At 37.3% G+C, this 23,029-nt stretch overlaps 1 protein-coding gene across 18 annotated transcripts in view; it reads right to left on the minus strand.

Moving 5' to 3' along the window:
• The window catches only part of RALYL (RALY RNA binding protein-like), a 774,288-nt gene that overhangs the window by 176,249 nt on the left and 575,010 nt on the right, over positions 1-23,029 (minus strand). The window lies entirely within an intron of this gene.

The raw sequence follows: 23,029 nt of genomic DNA on the forward strand, positions 1-23,029 counted from the left end.
ACTAACAAATAGTCTTGACATGTTGGATAAAAAGGCTTTTATGTATTATATCATAGATGCTATGTAGCTGCTCAGAGATGCTATGTCCTTTCTCTTGCCAATTTATGCCTTGTGAATTTTTGCCTGACTGGTTTAAAATTCAGTTTAGCATTCACTTCTTGAGGCCAATTTTTCCTGACTCCTTGGTCAAGTTCCTTTGTTTATGCTGTTTGGGTTTACCTCTTTCATACTATGTAAATCATGATATTTACTGGTGACTTCCCCTAAGAGACAGTACCTAACAGTTTCTCAGCACATAGTAGGTGCTCAAAATGGTTTGTAAAATAAATGAATACAGCACTCGAAAGAAGGGTAATTTGAAATTATGTTAAGGCAAAGTTTTAAGCATAATTCTGTACTAAAGTTTTAGAAGCAAATATATCAGAGAGCGAGATAAGTTAAGACACTATTAATATGTGTTGACGAAAAATGAAAGGGCTATGAATAATGGAAGTGGTTCAGGTAAGAAGCATTGCAAAAAGGTAATAATATTTATTTTCTTTTAACTCCCATTATCTGTTATGGAAAGAAGAATTCTCATATCTAGATTTCAATCTACATTTCTTTGAACATTTGGCATATAATTTTTTTTAACTTTACTGCCTCGCCTAACTAGTTATAAGACAATAGGGAGTTTAACGTATTGTGCAGTTCAATTCTCAGAGCAATGCTGCTGCCATTACATAGAATTCTCTTTTCAGAGAGTACCAAACCTAAAATGAGCAAGTTAATTGCAGAGAAACAGATGTTAGGGCAAGTGAAGATTGCCAAGGAAAATAGAAAGGAGGCAAAGGACATAAAAGCGATAAGAGAAAAACCAGAGAAAATGCCTGCTCAATGATATTATGCATTGGATCAAATACATCAAAATATAATCTATAAGTTAAATACTAATGTCTTACATTAAGAATAATATTTGGGAATTTTTGATTATGGTTATATACTATATTATTAATTATTAAGCATTTGCATTCAGCCACATGGCAGATTCCAGATTCTGATCAAAGGACTAGATTTAGTACAGTTTGAAGTCAGGATGCAAAGTTACTGTATTTGAAGTGGTCCATTCATGTAGAATGCTGATCTAAGAAAGAGATGCTTTACAATGCACATCACTTTTTGCTGCCATAGCTCCTGGATTTAAAAACAGGTATTTGAAATAAGATACCACTTCCTCTGTTTTTTAAGTAAGTCAGATAACTTCAGATCATCTTCTTAGATATTTTCTAAAGATTAAATAGGACAGTGAGGCTAGAACTAGATCTTCTCATTTTTCATCTAGGCTGAGTCTTTCCTATCTTACTCTTCTTCCATACTATTCAAATACTATTCAAGCTCATACTAAGATGGCTTAAAGCTGCACATTCCACTTGACAATTGGGTAAATTGTGATCAACATTCCAGTCCAGACTTACCATTTCTACTTGCAAAGATATGCTTCTGTTAATAAACACTCTGTTGAATTATGACCAAGAGTTAGAGGGGAAAAAAATTGAAAATAAAGCAAAATTCTCTCAGGCAGTAAGGAGATTAGATGAATCCATTCAAGTAGTGCTAGAAGTTACCTGTAACCTGAGTGGGACTACAGCAATATATTTCCCTACTCAGTGAGCTAAAAACAGTTTAAAGGGATCAAGATACAATGGAAAAGGTGACAAAGTGATTCACTAAGTTTTCAAAACTAATTCTAAGCTGAAATATGTGGATTTGTCTTTTATTTTTGACCAAGCAGATAGAAATTAACTCCAAGAAAATTTTCGAGTAACTGTAACTTGGTTAGAATCTGAGAGAACGCGGGGTCCAACATTTTTCTTTGGGCTTAAATATGTGATTAAGATAGAAATAACTATATCGTGATCTTGGATTCTGTCTCACTACAATAGAAACTCCATTCTCCTCACCTAAGTATATTTAGGCCCTGAAAAGAGGAAAAAAAAATGACAAATTAAATCGTCATTATTACTTTTTGTTAACTTTAAAAATATTTTGTATAATTTTTTAAACTATGTTACTTAAGGTATTTGAAATAATAATTACAGCTTAATAATATTTATAAGATATACTTAGAAGAAGTATGCATGCTAGATTTACGTCTTATCTTTTAGGCATTTAAAACATTGAGAGAACCAGATGTACCAAAATTATATATTTAATGTCATAAATGTTCAAGGTAATATAATTAGGTGTTCGTAAAAAGGATTAACTATATGGAGAAATTCATTTTCTTAAAATAGAATTAATTTGAACATTAATGAAAGAACATTAAATTTTACTATTTTGAAGAACAGTATTTTTGAGTGTATGAGATTCATGTATATTGACAAATTTCTCTATATTTCTTCAGTTTAATGTATGGAGCTGGTTTCTTATCGCACTATCTTTGGGAGCACTAGACCATTTTAATGCAATCTCTTATGAGGGAATAAATAGAATTTATTTTTCTACATACAAGCCACGAGAAAGAATGCCTTCCAAGAGTTGTATTTGGTGATATAGTCCAATAAAATAAAAAGTACACAGGATTCCTCCTTATGATCCATGACTGATGCTCTGATTTTCTTTTTATCACACAGTGTGCTTGGGTTATGGTCTGATGAGGAAACTGGTATCCTCTTTCTGGAGTAGAAAATTACTCTTAGCCAAACTGTCTAATTTGAATCAAAGAATTTGAAAAATGGTAAGCTCTTTCTCAATGTACTTAAGCATTACCAAAGTTTCATACTGTATATGTTTTAAAGTATATTCTTTCTTTCAATAGAAGTTTATATACTTGTGACAGAACTAGTATTTGCTGAAAAAATTTATTATTATTATTATTACTCTTTTACATTTTCTTTTGAGTGACTTTCCCCATCCTGTGGGAGGTGTCTATTGCCTTGGATTCAAATTCTTATTGCAGAATGCAAGGAGAAAAAAAGGTCAACTTCAAAGTTTTTATATCCAGAGTGTGGTTTTTTTTGAGTCTGAAGCTAGAAAACACTTTTGAAAGCCAGCCTTTGTTGAGAGATTAAAAAGAAATTTCTCTATTCTTTCACTCTGTCAGTCAATATCAAGAGATACCCCGTAGACTCAATCTTAGTTTTTTCCATAGCCTAGAGAAGCTACTGCTACAACTAATCTGCTTGAACTATGAGGCCAGTTACCTTTGGAAGAGGCATAATATGTAAGAGAATTCCAGGCCCAAAATTACATGCACTTTTAACCCCAAGGGGTGTGGAAAGAAAAATATAGGGGTAGAAGTAGGAGGTAAGCAAAGAGATATATACATCAAAAATCCAGTGACTAGGTTGAAGGAAAAGACAAAATTACAGAGTTTTTGGACAGTTTCTGTATTGAATTCTGGAAGTAGAGTTTCCAGATGGGCATTACTTGCATAAATAAGAGATACCTCATAAAGTAAAATTCTATGCACTACCTCACAAATGGGAGCCTCATGAAGAAAATTAGGTAGTTGTAGAAAAATTAAGAAGCCACATTTTCCTTGCATTACTAAACAGTGGAGAGTAAATCTTGTGACCCCAACTTACCCAAGAGAGTCACTTCTGTTATAACACATGTGTGTTCCTAAAAATTGCTGTACTATGCCACATTGCACAATAAAAACCACAGGGCTTGTGGAAAAATGTGGGTTGTTGCACAGCACTCAAATGCTTTATCACTGATATATTAAAAAAAAAAGATCCTAATTAAAATAGTAGCACAGCTTTACATATGCTAAACAATTAAGAAACACACAAGCAGGACAATAAATACGGCACTTTATCTGGAATAAAGATGTGACACTTGTCTGTGGAAGGGTTGCAGCTTGTGAGTTAATGTGAAGTAGTGTAAGGGGATGATCTGAAATCATAGGGAATGTTTAGCACCAGGTATGGAAGAACTAAGGTGACTGGTGAACATAGTGGTAGATGTTTGAACTGTGTGTGTGTTTGTGTGTGTGTGTGTGAGTCTGGAGTGGGGGTTATGTGTTACTCTTTGGATAGGTTTAAGTGGGTGAATGTTTTATGTTCATCTACTGTTTTTCTTATACTTATGCAAACACAATTCCTGTTATGCTTAAATTACTCTTTAGTATATTAATTACCTTGGAACTGATTCACAGTTTTAAAAGTACTGCTTGCACTTCAAGGTTTAATATCATCATTTATTGTTCATCATTTCTAGTACAGACAAAAAGGTCTAAATCAGGAGCGCCATTCAGATACAAATCCCAAGATCTCTGTTTCTCTAAATAAAAATGATTTTTCCTAATCTCAGTGCCAGCAAAATAGAAGGCAATTCTGGGCCTTCTATTAGTGACCCTCCTTTAAGAAACCTTAAATGACCTTGAACTTTTTGTGGGTAATTCAAGCTGGCAGTTTTCAAAGCGTGGTTCCCAAATAATAATTTACAGATACCCATGCCGAAGTGTGTTTTAAATGAGACTGTGCAATTAAATGGAATCTAGTTTCTTCCCCACAAAGGTCAAGCAGTTGGTTCTCTGAGCAGTGTGGAATAGGTTTAAATTCTTGTCTCTCCTAAAGGATGGCTTCCTGCTTTGCTTCATTGGGACTTAAGGGGAGAGAAGCAATAGCAAGAGAATATCTGGCTCAGTCCAGTAGCATTTTTAGGCAGAACAAGCAACATCTGTTTTGTGTCTTGGATTTACACAGTGGGGCCCCAGCTGCTTTCTTCCCTGCACTTCTCCAGCCAGAATGGGGCAGGATCTGTGAGGTCAGGGGAGATGGAGGGAGATGTGAGTTTAGAATTACAGATGTTGCAGAGTGAGCAGTAACAAATGAAATAATCCACTCTTATTCATTCTATCCCATAATTCTCAGTATCTCCTCCGTTTTTCCTTTTATTTTTAAAGTTGTGATAACACGTATGTATATACAATACATTCATGTGTATCTATCTATCTATCTATCTATCTATATATACACACACACATATATATACATAACAAAATTTACCATTTTAATGATTTACAGGTGCGCAGTTCAGGTGCAGTGAGTACATATGTCTACCATCCATTTCTAGAATTTTTTCATCTTCACCAAATTAAACTTCATGCCCATTAAACAATAACTCTCTACACCCTCTCTCCACCCTCAGTCCCTGAAAACCACTATTTTATTTTCCTTTACTATGAGTTTGACCTCTCTAGCTACCTCATATAAATGGAATCATACAACATTTGTCTGATTTGTTTCACTTAGCATAATGCCTTCAAGGTTGATCCATGTAGTCTTATATATCAGAATTTATTTTCTTTTAAGACTGAATACCATTTCTATACCTAATTTTCTCTTCGTGTTGACCAAAAAAGTACTAGGTATTTATTTCTAGACATTCTATGTCTTGGCCTTTTTTTTGCTGCAGTTCTTAGGATAAAGTGTGGTCAGATGACACAGCTGACATAATAAGCTTGAAGATATTCAATTATTCCTCAGGAATTTCTTCTTCAGACTAAATAATTCCACCTTCTAAAATACCATGCCATAACTGTCCAGACTAGAGAATAAAATTGGTGACTGAAAGGTTGAAACCATTTTCTTAGACCAATCTGTCTTCAAATACCAAGCACAAATTGACAGTGTTTCCGCAAGAGGTACTTTTAGCTTGATGAGGGGAAGACAATCAGCAAGAAGGCAAGGTGACATTTCTTGTGGTAGTATCTTTTATTTTCTGATGGTCATTGTGGCTAAACTATTTCTAATGAAGAAGTGAGGAAAAGGACTCAAATGCAAAGTGACCTTTGAAACACAGGAAAGAACCTAGAGTAAGAAAACTTCATTTCACTTCATCCCGTGTCAGGGAATCACTATCTTATTTTAGAATGCTGTCATTTTAAAGCTTTGAAATGCTTTCCATAGAAATGATTACATTAATCCTGCAGTCAATTTGTCTGAAGTTAGCAAGTGGTACAGCTATCAAAAGTGCCACAAAAATAATTGACTACATTTTAAAAACTAGTACTGTGACTGTAATTTATTTTCTTGGGATTGCCAGGAAATAGCAGAAGAGAAATAACTCTATCAGGCACCAGAAAAGGAAAGATAAATTGAATAATGCCAAGCTTAATGTTATTCAATGATCTCACTTGGTCAATAAGTAGCATTAACTTCTGGTTTCAATTATTTTTTCCCCTTAGGAGCACACAGAATTTAGGGCAACCGTCTATTCTTTTCTGGTTTAAACTGTATGGGTGCAAGTCAGCCTGATGGATAACCTAATCTGACTGCTGAAGGACAGTCTGATTCTCTGTAACACTTCACCAGGACCAACGTGTAACGTATTATCCTAGGGAATATATTATTTTCCCTTGGGAGACGTTCCATTACTCCTGCATTTCCTTGCTTTAAATGCTTGGTGCATATCAAAAGCAATGACTTTTAGGAGTTGATTGTACCTCTATCAGTTTTCTCTAGATCTTTTCTACTCCCTGGAGTCACAATTATGACATGTGACTAAAAGCAGATAGCTGCTAAAACTTCAAACAGGAGGTAACAAATTATGTGAATGTATCTTTCTTCCTTCTTCTTTTGCATATGGTTAACTTCTTAGGATTAATATTTTAAAATTTTATTTTTTAATGGCTGCACCTATAGCATATGGAAGTTCCAGGGCCAGGGATTGAATCCCAGCTGCAGCTGTGACCCACACCACAGCTGTGGCAATACCAGATCCCATAACCCACTGGAATGGACAGGAGATCAAACCCTCACCTCTGCAGTAAACTGAACCACTGCAGTTGGATTCCCAACCCACTGTGCCACAGTGGGAACTCCAGGATTAATCTTTTTTTTTTTAAACAAATATTTTTGCTCTAATTAACTTCCTAGATTTTACTAATATCTATAAGTTTGTTTTCATTTATTCATCATTTATCCAACACATAATTGTATGCTATTGGTTGAGGATGTTTCTTCAGAATAAATAAAATCACACGATAGTTTAAAATATCTTAAAAATTTTTCAAACACTGTATTATCTGAACACTGACTCTTTTTGTGGGCAGAAACTTTTGCTATTATACATAAAAAGGCCAACCAATTTTCCAGGAAGGTATTTGATGTTATATTGGATATTTATCCATTAAATTCATAAGGCTATAATTCAGTAGTTGTCAAGACCCTAGCCAGTGATTTTCTACCTAAACTTGTAATAGACAAGGTTATCAAAGACAGATGAACTCTTTAAAAATTAATCCTTATGTGACTTTAAACTTCTCGTGTATGTCTTTTCACCTCTTCTTTGTTCTCCTCTTCAGTCTTCCACTCCATCCCCCTTCCCATCTCAGGCTCAGGGGAGCACCTAAGTAAAAAATAATAATGATAATGGCCTTGGAAATAATTAGCCAGTCTAATTTCCAAACTTTAGATAATATCTGGCCCACCTTTTTGGGCAAGAAATTAGTTAGAAACTTAAAGAATATACAATACAAAGGATTGTGAAAATTAAATCTCTTTAAATTAAATATTTCCTCTGACAAGGACAGACTTACGGGCTGGGGGCTGTATGCTGTGTAAGTGTGTGTACTGTGTGTGTATGTACATATGTGTGTATGTATGGTGCAAATCCTTTCCTTTCAAAGTGACATTTTCTTCAGTAAATTGAAAAGGCAGTAGGGGGAACATCACTCTCCAGGCACAGACAGTGGGGATGGAGTGATGAATAGTGAGCCTGGAGGATACTACTGCAAACAATGTCCCACGGGCTAGTGCTGTCACAGTCCTCTTTTCCACCTTTTGTATGAAACACAATGTCCTTTATTTTCTAGGCTTTTTCTGAGTCTCAACCAAGGTACGGTACTGAAACTGTACCTAGGAGGGAGCGGATTCGGATGCCTTTAAAATAATCATTCCTGAGTTCCCATTGTGGCTCAGCAGAAATGAATCTGACTAGCATCCATGGAGACACAGGTTTGATCCTTGGCCTCGCTTAGTGGGTTAAGGACCCAGCGTGCCATGAGCTGTGGTGTAGTTTGCAGATGCAGTTCGGATCTGGCCTTTCTGTAGCTAAGGCACAGGCCAGTGGCTACAGCTCCAATTCGAACCCTAGCCTGGGAACCTCCATATGCCACCAGTGCAGCCCTAAAGACAAAAGAAAATAAAATAACCATTCTCCCAAGTCCATTTGTGGGACTATGGCTTAATAAACCATAACTCCTTTTCTGGTGGCCCCTAATTAAAAAAAGCACCCTCCCTCTTCCTTCTTTCTCTCTTATCTTCCTTCTCTCTTTTTCTTGCAAGACTCTTCAGGCTTCAGAAGACATAACATATTAGTGTACAATTATAATAGTAACACAAGTAGGTGTCATCTGGCACTTTGATTACATTAGGAACATAATCCTTTCATTATCTTTGCCTTTCCAGCTTTTGTCATCACTGAACCCCCAGGTGAGGCTAGGATAACTTTTAATTACTGAAAGCTTTTATCAGAATAATACAGAAACTTCTAAGCCATTTGTACAGAGCCATCAAACTTACACCCTATACAATTCAATTTTTGTGATTCATTTTTTAAATCTCTGGATTTATAATGCAAGTCCAGAGATGTATTAATGTGTTATAGGCATAACAATGAAACCATAAAATGTTTCTTTTAAATTACAGACTTTCTTTTTAGAACAAATTATACTGCATTGTATAATGCTAGTTGCTCTCACTCTGTAATCAATGAGAGAAAGAGAGAGAGAGAGAGAGGGAGAAAGAAAACAAGCTGTATGTCTCTTTTCTTCTCCTGACCTTTAATAACCCTCAGGACTTTGTCTTTTGTTAATTTTCTCAGCCCTTCATCCTGCATAGAGAAATTAACTCTCTAAATTTCAAAACTTTTTTTTAATTCTTTTTAGAGCTGGCATCTGCAGCATATGGAATTTCTCAGACTAGGGGTTGAATCAGAGCTGCAGCTGAAGCCTATTCCACAGCACAGCAATGATGGATCCAAGCTGCATCTGAGACCTTCCCCTCAAGCTTGCAGCAACACGGAATCCTTAAACCCACTGAGCAAGGCCATGGATTGAACCCACATTCTCATGGATACTAGTGGGCTTCTTAACCCACTGAGCCACAACAGGAATTCCTCAAAACTATCTTCTCATGGATGACTCTATATCTTTCAAAAATTTACACTTTGTTTTTGAAGGCATCTATTTCCAGAGGGACATGACACATACCTAACATATAATATAGAAACCTAGGCTGGTTATCTTGCTTCCCTAAAAATACCTTTTCCAACTGTTCTTTAATAAGCACAATACTACTGACTTCCCCCATTTTTTTCATACCACAAGACCACGATTCTCAGACTTGTTCTTTAGCTCTGTTTATTCTCCACATTTATTTCGGAACTAAGCCCTTATGAGACAATGATTCTTTGCTATTGCTCTAGCCATTCCTCTGAAACAAACCCATTACAACACGCACACCTGGGCTAATACTTGGATTTCCTGTTCTGTTCATCCCACTTATGTTTATTTCAATTATTTTTTATATCTTTCCACTCTTTTTATTAAGGCATCCCAGTCAGTTTTCACTTTTTCATATTGAAGTTTAAAGATTCCCATTAAATCATACTCAACTAATAGTTCTCAGCTGCATTTTTCCAAAGTGATCTTCACTATTATTAAAAGTGATTCATCTGCTTCCTTCAAGTGAACCACTTTAATCCATCCTCTAAGGTATTGCTATTCTTTCCTTCATGATTTTGCTCAAATTATTTCTTCTACCTGGAATATCACTCTTTCCTGCTCAGTAATTTCTATTATTTTCTTCAAGTCATGGAGCATAATACTTCTCCCTGAAAAATTCTCTCTCACTTCTATATCTTTATGTCTATACTCTTCATTTTGTTGTTTATGCCAGGGGAGATCACGAAGGAGATGGGACCTCCAGTTTGACCAGTGAGCCCCTTCCCCTCTCATTGGAATGTGAGTTCCGCTTGCCTTCTTCATTCCCAGAAGTTGCCCCAAGGACACAGCCTTGAGATGGTAACCTGGATAGTACAGGTGACTGAACCCAGTTAAGGCTTCTATATAAACTTTTAAGAGTCTGGTTGGCAGGTGCAGAAATCTACTCATCTTGTGGCCACTCAAGACAAGCCTCTTAAGTAAATCCCCTTGCTTACTAAAACTGCCACCTGCCTTGCTTACTAAAACTGCCACTTGCCAAACTGGAGTGGTGGGCCTCTCTCTTCGGTCTCTCCTTGCCCTCCTTCTATGAAGGGAAGTGGAGAACCAGTTTCAGATTACACCAGGAGGGTCCCGAGGTTGTGAATCACCAGTTTACTTACATTATTTAATTTAATATATTTCTATCTCATCTGAATTTTTCCTAGTTTCTTTTGAATTAAACTATAACTCTCTAATTCAGTTGGTTAATTTTGGTTAACTAGTATCTGAGACAAGCTCTCTTTCCAGTTATAATACAAAGTGAAGCAATTGATAATTATCTATGAGCCAACAAAAGCATTTGGTAATTGTTTATGAACCTACAAAAGAAAACCACTCTTACCAGTGACAATACAATACAAAGCAATTAATATTGTCTTTGAATCAACAAAAGCATTTTATAGTTTTTATGAACCTACAAAGAAAATCATAGCACCAGACCTGAATATTTTTAGCCAAGTTTAATCATTCCAATGAGCTTAATTCTCAATGGGAACTACAAAAAAAGCAACACATAAATCTAAACTTTTATAATTAAAAAAATTACATCTTAACAATGGACACAAAAATTAATTTTAGTATTTCTATTAACTTTATGTTTTTGCTGGCAATTCTAATACCATCTTCAAAAAATGATATGTATTCATATACCATCAAAATAGTTCCTATTTAATGAGCCTTTTATCTCTTAATCAGCTTCATAATGTTTAGAAATAAATATATTTCGGAATAAATAAAAAATTTACAATTAAGCTCCATCAGTTAAGAAAATAATCAATCTTAAATCTCTCAAAAATTGCAAAGTTTAAACACTTTGGATCGTGTTTAGGCAGTTACTGTTAGGTCACGCCATTAAGCTTCACTGCAATTATGATAGATTTACAGTCAGTTCACTAACTTTACACACACACTTGTCAAGATATTTAGATATTGTTTATGATGTTCACATTAATAACTCTATATATCCGAGCTGTGTTCAGGAAGTAGTTGCAAAGTTTATGTTTGTTTATATTTTCCCAAATGATTTGTCATTTTAGGCAGAAAGTTAGAAAATACAAAATAACAAAGGGTATAAAAAATATTTGTAAGAGTTTTGCTAACAATGATGCAGGTTCAAGTTTTCAGAGCATCTGTGATATCTAACCCCACTTGCTGCTAACAGTCCTACAATGACTCTTCCAAGATTTCAGGTTGCCACTTAAATCTTTAGTTTGGCACATGAATGAATCATAGTCTGGCTCTAGCCTTGTCATAACTATATCTCTTAAGGACTTTGTATTTCTTAATTCTCTTCCTCTGTTTTCTCCACCAGAAATGTTTATCTCTTCTTTTGAATTCCTACTCTTTAAAACTCAAGTACCACCTCCCTCAACCTTCCCTGATGACACCATCTGATTTTAATGTGCTCTCTGGCTCCAGTGGCTATCTGTGCTTCTTTCATCATGGCACTTAGTACAGTCATTGATTTACTTATTTGAATATTTGTCTGAAGTTCATCAAAGGAAGGAATATATCCAATTTGATCACATGTTAATACTTAGCACCATGTTTGACAGAGGGGAAATAGACAATATGCTTTTAAGTAAAAACGTGGTTTATTTGTATAAACTTGATGTGAAAATTAATCTAATTATCAGACTTACACACTTCATATAGCATCTTTTTTGCTTGATACGTGTGCCTGCCAGTGAGACTAGTGTATACGTGTCACATAAAAGTCCAAAATAACCTTTAGATCTATAGAGAAATCTGTTAGATTATTTAAATGGAAGGAGAAAAAAGTTCATAAAATATCTCCCTTAAAAGTCAGACTGTAGGAGTTCCCGTCATGGCTCAGTGGTTAACGAATCTGACTAGGAACCATGAGGTTGAAGGTTCGATCCCTGCCCTTGCTCGGTGGGTTAAGGATCCGGCGTTGCCGTGAGCTGTGGTGTAGGTTGCAGACGCGGCTCAGATGTTGCTGTGGCTCTGGCGTAGGCCGGCGTCTACAGCTCCGACTGGACCCCTAGCCTGGGAACCTCCATATGCCATGGGAGCGGCCCGAGAAATTGCAAAAAGACAAAAAAAAAAAAAAAAAAAAAAAAGTCTGACCGTAGAAATTAGCACAACATAGTAAATTAACTACACTTAAAAAAATACCAAAAAAGTTTGATTATTATTGGTACATAGGCTAATATTGAGCAAAGTTTATAAGGATACACATAATGTTTTCGAACTAATTTTATCTGTTAGCATACCTTATGAGTTAAGACAAATTTAAGTATGTATTTACCTTTAAGTTTGCTGCAGAAAAAAGTTAAATGTACTGCTAATAGTGACAACTAATAGTTTTTCAGTAATTCCTGGTTTGGACCATTGTATTTGGAATCGGTCAGAAATTTCATGTCTTGGCTTTCTCACTATTACTTCTTGGAGCTACTTAATCTCTTTAAACCAGTTTCCTCATCTGTAAAATGTGAATTGCTTGGTATAGAACTTGGCAAGAAAGAACTCCATAAATGTAGTATTGTTTCAGTAGTAATATTAAGATCTCTTTTGTCTTTCAACATTTGTACAGGGCTGAATAGAATTTAAGGAGAAGAAAACACATGAAAGTATTTCTTGTAAACATATTTTCATTTTAGTGGTCGGCAGTGGAATAATATGATCTCTTTCATGAAGTGGAAAATAACAACAATAATTGTACTAAACATCAGGTAAAAGAGATTTAACTAGGCCATAACAAGCAACTCTGGATATTCAAACACAATAAGAAATGGTTGAATTTTTTTCTTAGAGAACACAAAATTCTGAATTAAAAATAAAATTAAACTGTGTATCCCCTGAGAATGGACCGCTAAGCATGCTGTTTGAAAATAGAAGTGTTGTATCTGGAACCTAATATATGGCACAAATGAACCTTTCCACAGAAAAGAAAATCATGGACTTGGAGAACAGACTTGTCATTGCCAATGGGGAGGGGGAGAGGGGTGGTTGGAGAGCTTGGGGTTAATAGATACAAACTATTGCCTTTGGAATGAATTAGCAATGAGATCCTGCTGTGTAGCACTGGGAACTATGTCTAGTCCCTTATGATTGTATACATGTATGTGTAACTGGGTCACCATGCTATACAGTAGAAAAAAAATGTACTGGGGAAATAAAATTTTTTCAAAAATTTAAAAAATTAAAAAAAAGAAAGAAAATGGAAGTGTTGGAGTTCCCACTGTGGTGCAATGGGATCCTTTAACGCGCTGAGATGGACTGGGCATAGAACCTGCATCTCCACAGAGACCTGAGCTCCTGCAGTCAGATTCTTAACACACTGCCACTGTGGGAACCCCTACTGCATGATTCTTATGTGGCAGGTATTGCTCTAGGTCCTGGGGATACATCATGAATAATTGGGGACAACACTGCAGGGACAGGTGCCAAAAATTCATTATCCAGGCTGCTGATATCCAGGATAACTCTTGGGGTATTTTCCCCCTTAGTACTGTGGTATCTAAGGTGGTAATGGACAACCCACCAAAAAGGCAAGCACAACTTTGCTTCTGCCCCATTTATGACCAGAAAAATATTCACCGAACTTCCTGATGACATATTATATACATAAGTGTGTGTATATATGTATATAATATTTTTATATCATATTGTGTTGTAGGTCATAATTTGCAACAGCATATTTACATCTGTCTTCCACAAACCCATGTGTTTAATTTTAAATAAACTTATTTAAAGTTTTTTATTTCCATTTTTTCACTCTGGGTACCTTAGTGTAACTTATCATATTTATTTCATTATGATATTTCCCATATTCCGCATGGTTTTGTATTTATCTGTACTTTCGGCCATCACTTTAATGAATACCTCAGGCATCATTTTTCCACTATTTCTTAGATAGTGCTATTTTCAGTTAGGACTGCCAAGATATTGGGTCTTAGATCAGATAATTCTAATATAAGAAGAATAATCTATATGTCTTTAGTGACTGATAAAAACAGAATACCAGATACAACGGGATAGACTTTGGCATTTTATATACACATATGTATGTTATATACATTTATATGCACACACACATACACACATACCTGTATACATATATGTACACATATACATATATATTGGCATTATATACATATATATTTACTCCTTTTACCAAATTAAGAAATTAAACTAATGTAAATCTTTTTGCTCTTGCGGCTTCATCATTCCATCCATGATACCCAAAATATAACTGTTATATTATGCAATTTTAATAATAAAGAAATAGTAAATGAAAAATTTTTACAAGGCTATACCTTAAAAATGAAAGAAAAATTTACCTTTGGTATACTCTCTTAAGGTAAAACTAATAAAAATAGAATAATAAAATTCATCGTTTTAGCTAATTATAGTAATTTTAAACAGTTGGGCAAAGATTTTTATTTTTTCATTCTAAAAACTACTTAATTTAGTAAATTAGTTTGTAAGAAATTTAAATTAAATGGGGCTATTCTCAATAGGAGTAAAAAATGGAATTAACAGCAAAAGATATCCAAGGAGAAGCAGAGATAAATATGAGTGCCCACTTGCTGATTCAAATAGACTGTGCAGAATTTGTATGTTACAATTTGTGTGCATAAATCATGCACTTTACACACAAAGAGCAAGATTTATTTGTGGCAGTATCCCCAAATAAAATGATTGTGTGTATTTTCAAACAAAAAGAATCCTTTGTATGTAGGTCAACACACATTTATTTTGCAGCAACAGCAAGCATTTGTTCTGCCTTTTTAATATTTTTGTTAGTCTCCTTTGAACATTTAATCCAGAGGTAAGAGACACATTATGTGCAGCAAAACTTTCCCATCCTGGATTTGGCTGATTGTGACAGACCAGGTGTTTCAGGGCTGACTACCATTCATCAAGTGCTTTTTGTGACCTATGCACAGGGCTAAGAGTTTTGCAGATATTTTCCTATTTACCAAAACAACAATATGCTGTAAATTCCGGTATCATTCAGTATACATATATTTATAGTCCTTTTCATTGGCATTTTATATACACATACATTCATTATACACACACACACACATACACACAACATATATCCATACATATTGTATATATGACTATACATATAGTCCTTTTCAGATTCCTTTCCCTAATAGGTTATTACAAAATATTGAGTGTAGTTTCTTATGCTATACAGTATATGCTTTTTCACTATATGTCCTCTCACATAAATCATTGTGCTAATAAATTCACAGAGATAGGCAGATCAGGGATAAAGCTATGGAATGTCAGAATGAGAAGGAATACTACAGCATGGAAATAACAGAGCTGGGAGGCACCATTTAGGAAGTTACTGCTGTAGCCCAGATACCAGATATTTACTGCTTGCAATAGTTAGGTAGGTGTGCAGGTGGAGAGAAGTAGATGGATTACAGAACAGTTTAAGAGATACAATCAGTGAGGTTTGGTGATGGATTAAAAATTGAGAAAGAATTTAAAAATGATTACCAGATCTATTGCCTGCATAATCATTATAGATACTGCTTGTCTGCACTTCAAAATAGAGGGAGATTTTTTTAAGCAGAAAATCCTATTCTATGTACTCAGGTAAGATATTTCTCTGAGCTTTATCCTTGAAAAAGTGTTAACATTCCCACACTGCTCACCACACTGTTACTGGAAGACTAAGTGATCTCGAGCTCTGCCATCCAACTCTTTGGGTGCAGATCTCAGCTTCTTATTTTACAGGTTCTGTAGCCCCAGGCAAACAAGGTTTTCCAAGCCTTCATTTCCCTTTGTACAAATTAGAGATAATGACATCTAACATATAGATTGTTAACATCAAATAACCCTATAAGTAAATAAATATACCACGTAGCCTATTTGCTTATTTTACTTTTTGTCAAATGGACAATTTTTTTTTCAGCAAATGAATTCTGTTATTCCCTGTCACTTTCTCTTCTATGCCCCTATTTCTTTTGTATTTTCTCCATTTTCTCCTCTTCCTCTTCCATACCCATCATTATTAGCATCCTTCTCTTTTTCCTCCTCCCACCTCTTCTTCACTAATATACTCATTCATTTATCTCCCAATGATTTTTTAAATTTCTTCTTTTGCATTAGCCCTTTAATTTCTATTCCCACTACCAACCATTGGAGATTATTACTTTATTCCTCTACTAACATGAACTGTGTCATTGCTTCTGGTCTTACCACTTCCAAATCACGTGACAAACCCTTGTCAGACTAGTGTCCCAAACTACTATTTAAATATCATCCCATTGTCCTGCTCAGAAACCTTTATAGCTCTTCATTGACTGTGTATGGAATATAAATATGGTGAGGATTTATGTAGGACTTTAGAACTAGAAAACATTGTTTTGTTTTGGTTTTTAGTTCAGATAGTTCCTTTTTAATTTTATTTTATTGGAGTATAGTTGATTTACAATGTTGCATTAGTTTCAGGTGCACAGCGAAGTGAATCAACCATACATATAAATATATCCATGCTTTTTTCCCATATAGGTTATTACAAACTATTGAGTAGATTTTCCTGTGCTATACAGTAGGTTCTTGTTAATCATCTAATTTAGACAGCAGTGTGTACAGGTTATTCCCACCATCCCAATTCTTCCCTTCCCATAATGGTTTCACATATGGTAACCATACGATTGGTTTTGAAATCTTTGTGAGTTTGTTTCTGTTTTTTAAATAAGTTCTTTTGTATCATTTTTAATCAGATTCCATATAAGTGATATCACATGATTATTTAGAGATACCATTGTATATCTCTAAGGCTTGATGTCCTCTTCTATAAAATAGAGACAATAACTCCTTATAGGTTTGTTGTGAAAACAGTGTTTTCAAATGCTTAGAATCATGTCACACACATCTCAGGAGACACTCAGTAGTCGAGGTTCTCATCATCATAGAATGAATGTCACACTTCTAAGTAAACCACTGAAGATCTTCCAATATGATGTCTATTCATATTTACATCTCATAGCCCCCCTTTCAGCAGAGCTATTCAAGAGGAGTTCTAACCTGGGGATCAATTTGGCTCTTCTTTATTCTCTAAATCACCAGGTGTCTTCAGAGTCTCTTTTTCACTATATACCCTCCTCTCTACTTCTGATTACCAATAATCTACTGGTCCTTCAAGTTTGAAATACCATGGCAGAAATAATCTTATTTTCTCAAGATGACAAGGGAATTTTGTGCACAACTTGTGTAGTATTTGTGTAAATTTCTTGAGGAAGTAGACTACCTCATGTATATTTATAGCCCCAGGCATAGTATATATATCATTAAATAAGTGTTTGCTATTTAATATTTAATATTTAATATTTTTAATATTTTTCTTACTTAAAAGGTGAAAGTAGTGGCTCAGCTGGTTTAGGACCTGGCATGGTCACTGCAGAGGCTTGGGTTGCTGCTGAGAAAATGGTCTCATGAGGAAAAAAATTATTTTTCCCATTCCTTCTTTGTTCATGGAATTACAGCATGGACATGATGACCATCGTGTACTTTGGCCCAAACTAATTAAAAAATAAATTAATTAAGTAAAGGCTGAAAGTAACTAGGGCTGGAGCCATAAGAAAGTCACAAAGACTTGGTAAAATCTGAAAGGAGCTGGAAAAAAAAAAAACAAATTCTTAAATTTGGCTCACAATTAATAAGGTAGGTTCTTTCATATATACACATATGAAATAGGTATATATATATGAATCATATATAGGGATATCTTATAAGATTGCATATTTTGTTTTCAACGTGGATTTAAGCTAATTTCTGTTTTATAAACACTGTTGTTAAGAATATCATAGTGCTGTTTACTCTCTTTTGAAAGTCTAAATAGAGTTTAAGTCACAATAGGTTAGTGATTATCCTTTAGTTACAATCCAAAAATATTAAGTATACTGCTAAGTGGCAACTAAAACATCTCTTTTGGGTTTTTCCTAATTTTTCAACCAGTATCTATAAGAAGACATTGCGTAGAACTATATCTTCAAAAAGAAAGTTACATAAATGTAATCTGGATCAATCATGCTGCCAGTGAACAGGTTTGTCTATTGTGCAGTTATTCAAAATGGTGGATAGTTCAAAAATTCTTGATTTTATACATTCAGATTGCTCTAAGGATATTTTAAATATCTGAATTTACTTTCATAATAAAGAAGCACTTCTGTTGTCTTAAAATTTTGTGAAGTGGTAATATTTTATTGTTTTATATCCAATGAAAATACAAACCTACTTGCTAGTAAAGAATAACTATTTTCATAATCTCATTTTAAATGTAAAGGAAACTGCTTATTTAAAATTAGATTGCTCAATGTTATTAAATGTTTTTGCTACTCCTATATGCACCCGGGAAAAAAAAGCATAAAATATATTTATGCAGGTTGTTTACAACTAGATTAAGCTTTTCATCATTTCTAATGTTTATGAGTAGAGTATATAGGAATCCGTTTGTACCATTTGTTATGAGATTCACGTATCTGGGTTCTGGCAGTTTTATTATCGCTCATAGTAACTCATATTTCTAAATTGAAGGACTCAGAGACATATACTACATAATGTTCACACTCAACTAGAACATGGTGAATGTAAAAATTATTGTTATTAAAAGACTGAAAATTAAGTTTTTTAAAGAAACATTATTCTTTTGTGCATGAACAGATGTATTTTCTACTAAGGGACATGACAACACTTTTGATTAAAGCATGCGTCAAACTAATTAATCTATTTTGGTAGTCTATTCCAATCTTATCAAAGTTCTTGTTTAGTGCTATCCTTTTTCCTTGGTAAACTGACTAGATTGATTGGATTCTTTGTTCAAAATAATTAACTATCATTATCACAAATCAAACTTCTACAGTAATCGGGAAAGAAACCAGAGTGGCCTATATCTATTCTTGGTTGGTTTTTGTCATGACAATGTATCTTCATATAGTATTTAATGAACTTGGCAGTATTCATTAGATATATATATATATATAATTGAAATATATACAACAGTCTTACCTGCCATTAAATTCAGACTGTGATAAACAGTAAGTTGATTGCATAACAAAGAAAGAATGAATGAAGCTATGCTTTATAATTAATAAGTGATTGAAAAATAAAATATTCTTAGAGGTCATAATACTATTCCCATTATGAAAATAGCATTGAAGTACTCCATTGGGGAAGATTAATTAAGCTTTGTGAAATATACAGAGTACTTCTGCTTAGAGTTTAATTATGGACTATTGATTTGATAGTTATCTGGTGAACTTCCAAGCACAAATTTCAGGGAAATGAAGGACTTGACTATAAAATCTTAAACAATGTAATGAGTATAGTTTGGGAGAAAATAATGAAATAAGATCCAAAGAATAATTGAGAATTTTGGTAATTAAATTGATGAAATATGGAGGGAAATTTTTTTCCCACTTAATTTTATAATGATTTGGCAAGTAAGAGAGTAGAGGCCCAAACAAGTTGATTCAGAAGTCCTCAATGAAAGCCTGTGGCTCTGAGACAAAAGAGATAGAAGATATGGGTTCTAAATGAATGTTAAAGATGGTACTTTTTAAATTTGGCAGAATTTGGAGCAATAGGTCTAAAGCTTTGGCTACTGTTCCTATACCTTATATAAACAAATGGATGGCTATCTGAGTATCTTTAACAAGCATGCCTAGCACTCCAAAGGGGTGAATAAACAATGATGAAATATCTCTAAGGAGGAAATGAAACCTACCTTTTATATTGTTACTGAAAAATAGAAAATAATTTAAAACCATGAATTTGGAATCGTTATTAGACTGCCAAACATGAAGTGGACTTTAGGTTTAAACCTTTGTAACCATGCGCAGTGTTAAAAACTTCCAAGAATATCACGCTAATTCAAGGACTATTTCATTAGAAAGTTAATTTTATCAATGTTACTGAATGTAATCAATACAAGTTAAAATATAATAAAAATAAATGATATAAACTAAAGCCAAAGACTCAACCATATTAGTGAATTCATTCATTCATTCATCTATGAAACGCCCATTGAGCTCCTACCTTGAGCAGGGTACAGGCCAGGAAAGGTACAAGATATAAAGATTAAAAATAAATCTTGTCTTATTGATCATAATATACTAGAAAGAGCTATGCAAAAAAAATAAATGTAATTTGTAATGTGCCAAGCACTTTAATAGAGATAATAAAAGATGATGGAAAAGCACATAGGAAAGACTTTTGTGGGGGAATGGTGAATTTAAAAAATGTGGCTTTGGGGGAGAGGACAAGATGGCGGAGGAGTAGGGGGACACGCTCGCCCTCTCCCACAAACACAACAAAAAAAGCACATCTACAGAAGAAATGACTCGCACAGAACAACAACCAATCGCTGGCAGAGGAACCTAATCTCCAATAACGGCAAGAAATTCGTGACATTATTGGGCAGAACGGGAGAAAAGAGGAGAGTGAGAGAAGGTGAATCCGAGCGGGACGGGCGCTCCCGAAAGGGAACTGCGGAGGGGAAAGGGATCCCGCACCCTGGAAAGTCACCTACCGGGCGAAAGATCAAACGAACCGGAGGAATCTCCAGATGCAGAGAAGAGTGTAGCAGTAAGTTGGAGTACGGAAAAACGATCAAGAACCCAACGGACCATCTGAACTACGGGCACAGTCACCAAAAATTGAGACGCCTGGGTGGGGACTGGGCACCGAATCCTCGGCTCCAGAGGTTAGTCCCCGGGAAAGGGCCGGGGGACGCCTGGGTGGGGGCTGGGCACCGAGACCTCAGCTCTGAAGGTTGGTCCCCGAGAGGGGGCCGGGGACGCCTGGGTTGGGGCTGGGCACCGAGACCTCGCCTCCGAAGGTTAGTCCCCAAGAAAGGGCCGGGGGACGCCTGGGGGGGGGCTGGGCACCGAGACCTCGGCTCCAGAGATTAGTCCCCGGGCTAGGGGGGCGGGGAAGAGCGGAAACTGCTTGGGAGGTCTCTAAACCATTTGACGGGGCAGAGACTGCCTGGGAGACTAGAAAACAAAGCTGTCGCAGAGGAAGGGAGCAATACTCTAGGGGCGGGGAAGTGGAAAGCCGCCTCAGAGGGAACCTGGGAGAAGAGCCTGGTCTGCGCCAGTGCTGAGGAGGGGAGAGAAGAAGGGGTGGGTCCCCATAGAATACCCCCCACGCCACAACAAGCTTACAGGCCCGCTAGCTAGCAGAAAGCTGTGCTTCCCAGTGCATTCCCTCCCCCCACCCCCACCACCCCCTACGCTCTCGCCGAACCTGGGGCTGCCTGCCATCCAGGAGGGCTGGCCTCAACAATTGCCTGAAGCCTACCACCGCAGGGGCTCTCCCTGCACAGGCCTGCTTGCCCTTTGGAGGGGCTACACTTCCACAGAGCAGCACCAAACACCACCAGCCCCCTAAAAAAGGCCTGCAGCCCAGAAAAGCTAGAACAAGCCTAGCCAGGCCGTGAATAGATCGACCTAATTCTCTGACGGTTTTTCTGAGACGGGCTCCCCCGGGGAGGAGCCTCTTGAGTCTCCAAGGGCCTTGCTACACGCCCAAGACCCTAGGGGGTGCTAAGACCTAGTGGACCAGCTGCATAGGACTGCCAGCTCCAGGCAGGACCCCCTGCAGCCCAGAAAAGCTGCAACAAGCCTGGCCGAATCGGGAAAAGATCTCAGACGGTCTTTCGGAGTCGGGCTGTCCTGGGGAGGAGCCTCTTGAGTCTCCAAGGGCCCTGCTACCCGCCCAAGACCCCAAGGGGTGCTGAGACCTAGTGGACCAGCTGCATAGGACTGCCAGCTCCAGGCAGGACCCCCTGCAGCCCAGAAAAGCTGCAACAAGCCTGGCCGAATCGGGAAAAGATCTCAGACGGTCTTTCTGAGTCGGGCTGTCCTGGGGAGGAGCCTCTTGAGCCTCCAAGGGCCCTGCTACCCGCCCAAGACCCCAGGGGGTGCTGAGACCTAGTGGACCAGCTGCATAGGACTGCCAGCTCCAGGCAGGACCCCCTGCAGCCCAGAAAAGCTGCAACAAGCCTGGCCGAATCGGGAAAAGATCTCAGACGGTCTTTCTGAGTCGGGCTGTCCTGGGGAGGAGCCTCTTGAGCCTCCAAAGGCCCTGCTACCCGCCCAAGACCCCAGGGGGTGCTGAGACCTAGTGGACCAGCTGCATAGGACTGCCAGCTCCAGGCAGGACCCCCTGCAGCCCAGAAAAGCTGCAACAAGCCTGGCCGAATCGGGAAAAGATCTCAGACGGTCTTTCTGAGTCGGGCTGTCCTGGGGAGGAGCCTCTTGAGCCTCCAAGGGCCCTGCTACCCGCCCAAGACCCCAGGGGGTGCTGAGACCTAGTGGACCAGCTGCATAGGACTGCCAGCTCCAGGCAGGACCCCCTGCAGCCCAGAAAAGCTGCAACAAGCCTGGCCGAATCGGGAAAAGATCCCAGACGGTCTTTCTGAGTCGGGCTGTCCTGGGGAGGAGCCTCTTGAGTCTCCAAGGGCCCTGCTACCCGCCCAAGACCCCAGGGGGTGCTGAGACCTAGTGGACCAGCTGCATAGGACTGCCAGCTCCAGGCAGGACCCCCTGCAGCCCAGAAAAGCTGCAACAAGCCTGGCCGACTTGGGAAAAGATCTCAGACGGTCTTTCTGAGTCGGGCTGTTCTGGGGAGGAGCCTCTTGAGTCTCCAAAGGCCCTGCTACCCGCCCAAGACCCCAAGGGGTGCTGAGACCTAGTGGACCAGCTGCATAGGACTGCCAGCTCCAGGCAGGACCCCCTGCAGCCCAGAAAAGCTGCAACAAGCCTGGCGGAATCGGGAAAAGATCTCAGACGGTCTTTCTGAGTCGGGCTGCCCTGGGGAGGAACCTCTTGAGTC

The sequence above is a fragment of the Sus scrofa genome, chromosome 4 (genome assembly GCF_000003025.6).
Source record: "Sus scrofa isolate TJ Tabasco breed Duroc chromosome 4, Sscrofa11.1, whole genome shotgun sequence".
In the NCBI taxonomy this organism is placed as follows: Eukaryota; Metazoa; Chordata; class Mammalia; order Artiodactyla; family Suidae; genus Sus; species Sus scrofa.